Here is a 13,069-nt window from a genome sequence, read left to right on the forward strand (position 1 = left end):
TCATAAAATTCAAAGAAATATTCAGAAATGTTTCCAGATTAAAAGAGATTTAAAAGACACGATGTGGGCAATCTGCCAGGGAAAAGAAGCAAAAGAGATCTAAATTGAAAAAGAAGGAGTAAAATTGTCATTATTTGTGAAGACAAGATTTTTAATCTAGAAAACCCTGAGGACTTCACCAAAATTAGTTAGAACTAATCAATGAATTCAGTAAAGTTGTAGGGCACAAAATCTATTGTATTTTTATACCCCAACAATGAATTATCAGAAGGAGAAATTAAGAAAACAAATCCCCTTTATAATTGCATCAAAAAGAATAAAATATCTGGGAATAAATTTAACCAAGTTGGTGAAAGACCTGTACACTGAAAGGCTGGTATACTACAAGACACTGAGGAAAGAATTTGAAGACACACATAAATGGAAAGATACTGAAAAGATGATTTGAAAGAATTAATATTGTTAAAGTGTTGATATTACCCAAAGCAATCTGCAGATTCAATGCAATTTCTATCAAACATCCAATGGCATTTCTCACAGAAATGTAACAATCTAAAATTTGTATGGAACTGATGTAGGTCCCAGATAGTGAAAGCAGTCCTGGGCAGGGACAGGGAGGAGGGGAGCTGGAGGCATCACATTCACTGGTTTAAAACTATACTAAAAAGATACAGTATTCAAAACAGTGTGGTATTTACACAAAAGCAGATACATAGATTAATGGAACAGAATAGGGAGCCCAGAAAGAAACCCATGAATATATGGTCAATGAATTTACAACAAAGGAGCCAACAAAACACAATGGGGGAAAGAAGTTCTCTTTAATGAATCATTTTGGGAAAATTGGACAGCCACCAAGTTTCAAAGAAAAAAAAACTAGATCACTATCTAACACCTTATACAAAAATTAACTCAAAATGGAATAAAGACTTGAGTGTAAGACCTGAAATCATAAACCTCCTAGAAGAAAAGTTAAGTGGTAATCTCCTTGACATTGTTGGTTTTCTTTTTTTTTTAAGATTTTTTATTTATTTGACATACAGAGATCACAAGTAGGCAGAGAGGCAGGCAGAGAGAGAGAGAGGAGGAAGCAGGCTCCCTGGCTGAGCAGAGAGCCTGATGCGGGGCTCAATCCCAGGACCCTGGGATCATGACCTGAGCCGAAGGCAGAGGCTTTAACCCACTGAGCCACCCAGGCGCCCCTCCTTGACATTGGTCTTAATGATATTTTGTTGGATCTGGCTCCAGAAAAAGCAGATGGGACTACATCAGCCTAAAACAAATGGGACTGCATCAGCCTAAAAAGGTTCTTCACAAAGAAGGAAGCCATCAACAAAATAAAGACAACCCACTGAATGGGAAAAGGTATCTGCAAATCATATATCCAACAAGGGGTTAATTTTCAAAATATATGAAGAACTCATACAACTCAATATTTTTTTAAAAAGATATCTGATTAAAAAATTGGCAGAGAATCTGAATAGACATATTCCGAGAGAAGACATACAGATGACCAACAGACACATAAAAAAATGCTTAACATCACTAATCACTAGGGAAATGCAAATTGAAAACACAATGAGATATCACCCCACATCTGGAATGGCTATTATCAAAACAAGAAGAAATAAAAAGTGTTATGAAGATGTAGAGAAAAGGGAGTTCCGTTCCCTTCATGTACTATTAAGGGGGATGTAAGTTGATGTGGTCTCTATGGCAAACAGTATGGAGTTTCCTCAAAAAATTAAAAATATAAATAACAATATTGCCTAGCAATTCGACTTCTGGGCATTTATCTGAAGAAAACAAAAACAGTAATCTGAGATCTATGCTCTCCATGTTTATTGCCATATTCTTACAATAGCCAAGATATGGAAACAATCCAACTGTCCATTGATAGTTGAATGGATAAAGAAGATATGATATACAGGGGATGCTTGGGTGGCTTAGTGGGTTAAAGCCTCTGCCTTTGGCTCAGGTCATGATCCCAGGGTTCGGGGATCAAGCCCCACATTGGGCTGTCTGCTCAGCAGGGAGCCTGCTTACCCCTCTCTCTGCCTGCCTCTCTGCCTACTTGTGATCTCTGTCTGTCAAATAAATAAATATTTTTTAAAAAGAAGATATGATATACATACAACTAAATATCACTATGTTTATCATCTATAGAAGATATATAGCTATATAGATATATAAATATAGCTATATAGATATATAAATATCAGCTATAGAAAATGATGAGATCTTTCCTTTTGTCACACTATGGAGGGACTTGAGGTTACTCTGCTAAGTGAAATAAGTCAAAGAAAGACAAGTACCATGTTTCACTTCTATCTAGAATCTTAAAAAAAAAAAAAAAAGAACAAACAAAACAACACCCATACATGCAGAGAAAGATTGGTTATCGCCAGAGAGAAGGAGAGTTGATGGGTGGAGGAAATGGTTGAGGATCAAGAGGTACAAACTTCCAATTGTAAAGTAAGAAAGTCATGGAGATGTAATGTACAACATGGTGACTATAGTCAATAATATTGTGTCACAAATTTGAAAGCCTCTAAGAAAATATATCTTAAATTTCTCATCACAAGAAATAATGTTGTAAATGTGTGTGGTGACAGATGGTAAATAGTTAATGTGGTGAATGTTTCACAATACGTACAAATGTTGAATCATTATGCTGTACCTCTGAAACTACTATCATGTTAGATCTCAATTATGCTTCACTTTAAAAAATAAATAAGAGATATAATCTGGGATTTTCTTTTGTTATATAGAACATTACCGAGACAACTGACAAAATCTCAATAAGGTCCATAGATTATATAATAACTAGTGTTTCAATGTTAATCAGCTATTAACTGATTTTGATCATTGTGCTGTAATTAAAGAATTCCTTGTTTGAAAACAAAGTATTCCCTGTTTGTAGAAAATACTCACTAAAGTATTTATGGGAAAGAGAGCATAGTACCTGCAAATTATTCTTAGCCATTTCAGAAAAATTTGATATGTATGGTATGTGCATATACAAGTACACACACAGAGACTGAGAAAAGGGTAAAGAAACTAGAAACTGTTAACATTGGGGGAATCTAGATAAAGGATATATGGAACATTTTGCATTATTTTGCAAATTTTCTGTGAATCTGATATGTAAAAACAGAGAAAAATATGGGGGACATCTGGCTGGCTTAATCAGTAGAGCATACAACTCTTAATCTCAGGGTTGTATGAGCCCCATGTTGGGTGTAGAAAATTAAAAATAAAATCTTTTTAAAAATAGGGAAAAAATTAAAAAAGGAAAGAGAGATGGATAATCAGAGAATTTAAGTGACTTGCCCAAAATTATACAAAAGAAGTAAAGAAGCTTTCTGGGGCTCAGAGTCATGCGCTTTCCAGCATACTTCTCTCCGACTCTCTGTGATGACACTTCTGTACTGTAGTAATACGTTTGGGAGAGGGAATGATCTAGGCTAACATCTGGGTTGTTAGTTCCTAGAGAACTTGCTTGAACACCTTGTGAGTCATACTGGGATTCTAAGGCAGCCAGCATAGGGGGCAGAAGTATAGACAGTCCTAGGAACACTGTCTTGGCAGCATGCCTCGGCCTCCAAGACCTTGTCTAGCTGTTCAAGGCACAATGTTTAATAAGGTACAATTGTGACTGACATATACCTCTCTAAAAACTATGGCCTGCTAGATGTAATTTCTACCTCTTGTTAGGAGAAATATCCATTCAAGGTCATCATGGTGGAAGTAGCTTGATTGAACTAGAATCCCAGCCAGTGGTTTGGGGTAGAGTGATATGGTTCAGCTTTACAGGTAGAAAAGAATGGCAAATATTGACAGATTTGAGGTCAGGCTGAACTTTAATGCTGATTGGGAATCAGAAAACAAATCAAATATTCCAGGCCAATGAAGGTGCCCCTTCTCTGTGTGCTTCCTGTGCAATTTTCCATAACTGTGCTTGCAACATTATCCTGAAATGGTCATTATTGTATGTTTGTCTTAGACATTAGATTCAAGAAACTTAAAAACAGAGTCTGTCATTCATTGAACAAATATTTATTGAGACTTGAATTGTGCCAGGTACTGTTTTAGGTGCTAGGAATACATTAGTGAACTATTTTCAGACAAAACTCTAACTTTATGGAATGTACATTCATTATTATATATTCTTCACCTAACGTGATGCCTGAAACATAGCAAGTGCTCAGTAACAAATGAAAAGATGCTTAGTTATAATGGGCGCATATGACAATTAAGAGGAGAGTCATGGCCATTCAGGAACCAACATGGCTCAATTCAGACACGTTGAAAACTAGGCATTGGTCAAAAAACTCATTCCATTCTCCCCTCTGGAGGCAGTGCAGTTCCTAGGTCTGATATATTTGGAACTGCCTCTGGATCTGGAAGCTGAGTCTACAGTATGAAATTTTTACCAACATCAATTGGACAGTACTCTAGTAAAAAGGAATTGAGGGGCAGTACTCAATATATAATAGATTTGCTGTAGTTTACAGAGTTGAATATCAAGGACAGAAGAGAGTATTTGAAAGCATGTGGTTAATTCTTTCCTACCCTCCATTTTATTCTTTACTCTTTATTAAAGTAGCTATTGTCTCCACTTCAATCATACAGATGACCAAGAACTAACAATTTACTAACACCAGCCTTCCACTTTGAGTATCTATAATTATTGGCAAGTTCCTCCTTAGTTTGCTCATTCATCCTGTTTCTGTTTTGGCAGACAACTCAAGAGTTCTAATTGCTCTTTCTTATAATTTAGGTATCAGAAAATCATTCTCTAATACTTGAAGACATGCCTAAAGGTTCTCTTTATAAAAACACACATGCATCCATCTTTTCTTTCTTCTGCAATGGGACAGGTTTCCTTCTCTCATCTGAGGATCCTCCTTCTATGTGGGTCTGGATTTCATGTTCCCAGTCACTTTTCAATCTGTTGCAATCATCACACTACTGAACTATTCTAATGAAGACTAAGACCCTCTTCGGTCGTACAATCAAGAGACATTTTTAGCAACAATTTCACTTACACCTTGCATGGCATTGCATCAGCAAGGCTGACCACTTTCTCACACTTGGTTGCCTTTCTTTCTCCTTCCCTGACAGCAACTCTTCAGCCTCTTGGTGGACTTCTCTTCTTTCATTCCTTGCTTAAGATTTGTTTTCCTCGGGGTCCTGTCCTAAACCTTCTTCCCATCGCATACCCTCTCCCTGGGAGATTTTATTCACTCCCTTCACTTTACTTAACACTTAACAAGTATAAAGTAGTAACTCACAAGTCTCTAGCTCCTTCCCAAATTACTTTCTGGGGCTCAAGATCTATTTATGCATCCATTTACTAGACCTCTCCAAGACAAACCTTACTGGTCCTCAAATTCAGCACTTAAGGACGGAAGCTTCCTGGCTTTTTTGTCAAACCAGGAATTTGAGTATCTTTCTACAGTCCTCTCTCTCTTCTTACCACACCCCCCACATATCCACCCATCACCAGGCCCTGTCAGGCAGGTGACCTAAATAACTCAGTTCATCTTCCTAGGTCTATGCCCATTGCCATTACGGCTCTGGCCCTGATGCCTGCAATAACCTCCATTGTTACGCCTTCTCATCTGTCCTCCATATTCTGGCCAGGGTAAATCTCCTAAATTTGAATGGATCTCCCTCCTAGATTTATTGGGGTGTCTCTGCCTGGACTAGAGATTGAACGGCAAGACCCCTCAAGAGCTTCAGCCTCATTTACTTCCATTTTTCCATGGTATTCTATGTTTCATCCATGCTGAACTACCTGTAGTTTTCCAAATTTATCCCACTCTCTCACTTTTATATCTTTAGAAATGCTGTACCTTCTAAAAGAATGATTTTCCACATGCCATGCCTCTTATCTTACCCCACACCTTCCTCTGCAGCTACACAGGCTCCTTTTTTGGCTGGGTAACTCTGCTTGTTCTCAGTTTGTTTGTTTGTCCCTTCCCCAAATGTTACAGCTTCCTTATATCAGACTACCGACAGTGCCTTTTCTATGCATCCACACAGCTCCCTAGTCTTTCCCCATCAAAACATTTGTCACATTACATTGAAACTGGCTACCTTTACTACTATACTGTAACCTGTGCGGGCAGGACTAAGTCTGTCTTGTTCAGAGCTGTGTCCTGGGGTCTAGCACAGTAGCTACTCTGAAGTACCCAGCAATAAATACTTACTAATTGAAAAATAAATTTTTTTTAAAGATATGATTTATATATACATTCTCAAATCATGGAGGAAAGCTTATTTAATTTTCTAAAGAAGTAGTTTTTAATCTGCTTCTTGGAACACTGGAGATTCCATCGAGATGCTTAGGGCTATGCCAGTGGGAGGACTGGTGAAGTGGAGTGGCCTGCTCACGTTTCTACTGCTTTGTGTATTAAAGGATTTTGTTTTATTTTGCTTTCTAACACTATGCCCTCATCTATTCTAACACTGCAAGTTCCCACATAGCTGGAGCCTCATCTGGGATACATGTATGGTCTATTAGTTTCCTATTGCTGCTATAACAAATGACCATAAACAGTGCTTAACACAACACAAATTCAGTATCTTCTTTGGGGATGTCAAAAGTCCAAGAGAGAGAGACAAGTTTCATTAGGTGAAAATCAAGGAGAGGATATGGTCATCTTTGGGAACTACTGTTCAGCTTACCATAGACGGGTTTCCTCTAACATGCATGCACATGAGCATTTTCTTGAATGCACATCAACCACATTTTTCTGAAATGATCAAAAAGGGTCGTGGACCCTGCGAAAACATAAACTATATCCCCAGTACATTTAGTTATTAAAAACCTATTTCAAACAACATATTTATATACATGTCTTCAGGACTGTATCCAAATACATAAAATATCAATAAGTAAATTAGTGTAAATTTTTTGGGAGGGTAGTTCAGCAAAGTACTTCACTTAAGTAAAAAACACACAGGAACTAATTCAGAAACTCTACTGCTAGGACTTTTCCTCACAAACAATCACAAAAACAAAAAATGCAAAAGAGATCAGTTACATGACTTACAGTACATTTATGGAGTGCAACATGACATGGTTATTATGAAGAATGAGGTTGACGTATAGGTGTTGATGGACAAAGACATTCAAGATAAAATACTAAGTGACGAAAGTACAAGATGGGGTTTAAGGGTATGGAATCATTCTGTGTAGTTTTAGAAAGGACTGCATATACACTGGTTCTCAAACTAATCTGGGGACAGGACATATGAGAGACTATTAATGGAGTGGGGGATGGCCGAGAAAAGGGAAGAAGACTATTTTATCTACGTTTTCTATTGTGGGTAGGTACTTCTTTATTTTATAAAAGAAGGTCAGGTGCAGCTCACACAGTTCTAAGTACATTACACAGATAATTTTCCTTGATTCTCACATCTTTATGAGATTGGAGCATTATTAGACCCATTTGGCAGATGAGAAGATTCAGTCGTATGAAGATTAAGCCAATGTCCAATGTCACACAAATTGAGGTCTATTTGACCTAAACCAGTGCTCTCCACTGAGGCTGCTTTTTTGTTTTCCTTGTTCTTATTTTTTCATGTTGATATAAAAATCCTAATAAATATCATCACACGTGTTTTAATCATGGTAAAAACTCTCTCAAATGCCAGAACTGAAAGTATCCTTCCCCTGAACATGTTTTAAATCCAAACAGAAATTACTATATCACAAGGACCCCAAATTTTTGAGGGCTAATGCGTTCAAAATGTGAGGAATAAGTTTAAATTTTTAATGAGAAGTATTACTCAAAATGACAGCATGGATAAACATTCATAAGGAGAATAAAAAGAAATAAAGAGGAGGGGGAATGTAAACAGGGAGAAGAATAGAAAAGGAATGAGAAGAAAATTTATGACATTGTGCTAACGCTGGTGATTTACAGCTTTAAGGAAATGCTTTATAAGAGTAGTCCAGGCTATCATTTTTGACAGCTGTAATTTTTTTCCATTATAGGCACTAAAGAAATACTCTATTTCCATTACAGATAGGATGAGGTTGGGGTATTTTTCAATGAGAAGATGATTCCACTAAGACACATCTAGCATGCCCTCGAACAATTGCTTCCACATCCTGGCACCCCTCTTTTCTTTTTGGGGGGGGGAAGGGGAAATAATAACAAAAATAAATAAGCAACTTATTGTCACTCCAGATTTGCATATGATCTAAAAATAATTTGCCCAAACCTTTTCCAGGTGAAAATTATAATGAGTCCTGTCAACTTGATTCAGTGTTTCATGAAGGTTTTGATGTGAGCCAGTGATTGTGAGATCATCTTATATGCGTTCTTCCTTTCTGATTTCTTTTACCCTAGCTGAATCTCCTAGGTTAATTTGCCTGCATTGTTGCCTTCCAAATGATCCTGGTGCGGTATTAAGGGTGGTTATTGGGTAGTTCTCCTGAATCCCTTGGTTAAATTAATGATGGTTAAATTAATGTGGTTAAGTTAATGGATTCTGACTTAATAACTGTGGAACGGTCCCTAGCCCAAGGCTAAATATTCAACTATCTGTGGAAATAGTGCAAATGAAGACCCTTATACAATGTAACTAATTTAAATGTTAAAATCAAGTTATCAAACTGTTAAGCTCAGTATATTTACTCCCTATCTTGACAAAAATATCTTGACAATAAAGTTTTTCAAAATATGTGAACCATGATTTTATATAACTGAAAGAGAAGAAGCTTTCAAGAAAATGTAATTTTATTGTTATTAGACAAGTTTGGGTGCTTTGTTGATTGCTGGAAATATTTGAGTGAGTAACAAAATGAAAACATTTCATTACTCATTAATCATTATTAAGTATTCTATATAATTTCTTTATTGCCTCCATTCCAGAAAAAAAATATCCATTTGGTTATTAAAATCAGGATTTTCTCATAATTTGTGTTCTATTAGCAGTAATGTCATATCAGGTCATTGTAGCTCTTAGACTATTTTTAATTAGAAACTGCTCAGCTGAGGAATTGCCAATAAAGTTATTAATAAAATGTGCAGTCTATATGTTTGGGAATGAAACAAAAATTTTACAAAATGTAAATGTTATTACAGAAAATTTTATGAAATATTTTCATTGTGTAAATGTCTATCCATTATATAATGATTTTCATGGTCTCTTAGAGTACTATCTTCACTAATTTATATAAAATTGCAAGGATTTCATTTGATTTGTTCAAGTTGTTAGTCTAGTAAAAATAATTTTAGGGGCACCTGGGTGGCTCAATTGGTTAAGCCGCTGGTCTTCAGCTCAGGTCATGATCTCAGGGTCCTGTGATTCAGTCCCGCATCAGGCTCCCTGCTCAGCAGGAAGTCAGCTTCTCTCTTTCCCTCTGCCTGAGGCTCCGCCTGCCTGCTGTGCTCTCTCGCATGCTTTTTCTCTCTCAAATAAATAAAATATATTTTTTAAATTAAAAAAAAATTTTAGTTCATTTGCATTATTTTGGTCAACAATTAAATCTGAATCTAATAAAGAATTTATAATGTCCTGTTTGCAAATTTTATGTGGGTCATGATCAATATAAATTTCCCTTTTGTTTCCAGTTTTTAAAAACCTAGGCAAGCTATCTCTTTGAACATTTTCTATTTCTTTATGTTTTTCAGCTTTTTCCCCCTGAGCTCTACTTTGGCATTTTTTATTTCTCTTATGATCTCAGCATGAACTCATTCTCACTAACCTAAAGGTTTAAGAAATAAAATGCAATTATATTCAAAGAGAACTTAATTTGAATGTATTTTCATTAAAAATGTAAAATAAAAGTTTATTTAAATGGGGGTGCCTGAGTGGCTCAGTTGGTTGAGCATCCAACTCTTGATTTCAGTTCAGGTCAGGATCTCAGGGTGATGAGATTGAGCCCTATGATAGGCTTCCTGTTCAGTCAGGAGTCTGCATCTCTCCTTCCCTTTGTCCCTCTCTCTGCCCCTCCCCCAGCTCGAGTTCTCTCTCTCTCAAATAAATAAATAAATAAAACCTTTATAAAAATGTTCTGTTCTAAAGTACTCAGAATGGTCTATACAAACTAAAATGCAGAACAAAATTACAACAATACAAATTTCAATGTGAATTGTTTAAATGAGTCTTAGATTATTTTGGTAAAAATTAATAAACTCATTAAATACTTTTACAAGAACAATACTATTTTGCAATTCCTGCATTTAATGTCCATCTAGTCATCATTTAGAAAATTTAGATATTGCTTTACTCACGTCTAGACTTACGTGGTTATAAATATAGATATATACACTCATGAATATAAGAGTAATATACACTGTTTCCTACTGCAAAATGTTGCCATCATGCCCCGTGCAACAACGAATTACTGATGAATGCCATGAATGCAGAAGACTAGGAAAAGATATGGGTATTTGATACCACTTTCTTTTTATCTGAGAGGAAGGTTTTAACAAACTGGTTAATTTGTCTTTTCTGTTTCCTGAGTGCTTCCACATCCCCAGTCTTCAGTGCACCGGGAAGCAGTGTCAGCGACACAAAGCACAAAACTTGATGGCATCCAGTGGCATCAGCATTTGTCTCAAGGATATTAAAAAAAAAGAGATGTGAAGTGTTTACCCAAGGATGAAAAGTGTCAGTCCCCAGAGCTGATGTTTAGGATTCTGCGTCCTACCATGTCAGCACTGAGTGCCTCACGGATCGCCAGTGACAGAAGCAGTCACCATGCCCTCCTTCACAGAAGTTTGTGATCTGAGGGGTCCTATGAAGGGGGAGGCCAAGGCCCAAGGCGTATCTGGGACCAAACACAATGACAAATGTAGCTCTTCCATGGGGAAAATAATGTGAGGTAACTGGATTTACATATGTGTCTGATACCAGACACTGTGCTTTTCTATTAGGATGCAACAGTCTGTCGGCCATTTTTCTGCTGAGAAACTTTAGGCAACCCACTAATTCTGAGTCTTGGTTTGTTCGGCCATAAAATGGGCTCAATAAACCTACTTTCTAGAGTTGTTATAAAGACTAAATGAGTTAATGAATCATAAAATAAATTGCTCACTGTCTGATACCTATTTTCATTATTCCTGATGTAAAATTTATCCTTCCACTCTCTATCCCATTGTTTAACCAATAGGCTGCATTGATTCTTTCTGACATAACCTCAGATTTAAGAAAAGAAAAATAGATGGGTTGTTTTCTAAAGAAGGAAACTCCATGCCCAAGGAAGTCATTCTGCTTCCCCCAAGTTGTAGAAAATCAGTGACTACCATTCTATGTCAACCTTGGCACCCTGACTGCCCCCCATTGTTGGAGCAACTCCTTTGACACAGCAGAGCCTACTTCTTTAAATTCATGACTCAAGCTATCTAGGCTCAACCCCACCAACAATCCTGCCAACAATTCTTGTTAGCCCAGTGACTATTTCAGATCTTGTCTGCCTTAATCAGATGTTTTACCCCTCCTCGTTCTCAGCAGCTAACCCTGCCTTACTTCATGAAGAAAACAAATTCATAAGATAGGAACTCTCTCACCAAACCTATAAAATTAACTTCTTTGTACCCTTCCATGACTTCTTATCTAAATGCCCCTTCTACTTTTGCTCCTGAGCACACTTCTCCTGATGTTTCATGGATTTCTCATCACAAATTATTAGATCCCTTTACTTCAATATCTCTCTTCTTATTAGGTTTGTCCCATCACTATTTAATTATATTCATGCTTCTCTTTTCTTAAAACAAAAAAACAACAAGAAGAAACACTGCTTAGACCTGTCTCTTGCTAGCATCTATGTTATCTCTCTTCTACAAATCTACTTCTTAAATGAGTTGTCTCTATTCATTGTCTCAATTTCTCTATCTCCTACACATACCTCAAACCATTTCCATCAGATTCCATGTTACCGAAACTGTTCTCATCAACATCTTCAAGGCAGTTCCATGGTGCCAAAGCTAATTTTTCAAGGTGTTGATTTGACTGTGGGCAGTATTTAATACTGTTGATCTCGCTCGGCTTCTTAGAACACTGTCTTCTCTGCGGTTCCTGAGAGGCTCAGTTGGGTAAGTGTCTAACTTCAGCTCTGTTCATAATCTCGGTATGGTATCTCCTGGTATGGAGCCCCATATCTGGCTCCTCACTCAGCAGGGTGTCTGCTTGTCTCTCCCTCCCCCTCAGCCCTTCCCCTGCTCCTGCTTTCTCTCTCTCAGATAAATAAATAAAATCTTTAAAAAACAACAACAACAACAAAAAAAACAGTCTTCTCTTGACTTTCATGGAATTGCCTTACCTTCTTCGTCATCTACCCAGCAGTGTCTATTCTGTCTTCCCTGGCAACTTCTCGTCCATTCGGTTCCAAGATTTTCAGGGTGCTCTTCTCGATAATGTTTCTACTTTACCCCTCACGTTCTTATATAGCAACCTTACCGACTCCTGCCCCCAAGGCAAGACACTGTCAGGGGCAACCCAAACCTTCTTAGGAAGGGAAATTGTCACCTCACATGCCTGGGGATTTCCAAGGATGAAACTTGGCTTTATCCAGGAGGGTGACTAGTGATAGCAAGAAACTGTTTTCTCCATTCTTTGGCCCTGGTTTCCACAATGTTGTCTTCATTCTCAGCCAGGCTTTCTTAACAGCCAGGAGAGTCACTGGCAGCTCCAGACATACAGGCCCAGGATTCTAGAAGGGAAGAGACCTACATTCTTCTTGTATCTATTCCTGCTCTTCCCAAGAGAGTTCTGATGAATTCACTTTGGCACACGCTCACCCTGAACCAAGTACTGTGGCCAGAGGGATGGGGTACTTGGACAGTCAGTCTGGGTCCCATGATTGTGGTAGGTATAGGGCAGAGTGAGTCCCAACCAAAAGGCCTGAGTGTCCTCACAGGTCCTCTGAGGAAGAGGAAGAGACAGTAGCCAAGAAAACAAAATACACACCCATTGCCTTATCATTTTTTGTCAGTAATTTTCCTGCCTCTATTTCTAGCTTAATTGTGGGTCTTAAACTCTAGAACTTCATATCCAACAACTTTGTAGCCCTACCTTTTTTTTTCTTTTTTTTTTTTTTTGA

Source organism: Mustela nivalis (assembly GCF_964662115.1).
Source record: "Mustela nivalis genome assembly, chromosome: 5".
In the NCBI taxonomy this organism is placed as follows: domain Eukaryota; kingdom Metazoa; phylum Chordata; class Mammalia; order Carnivora; family Mustelidae; genus Mustela; species Mustela nivalis.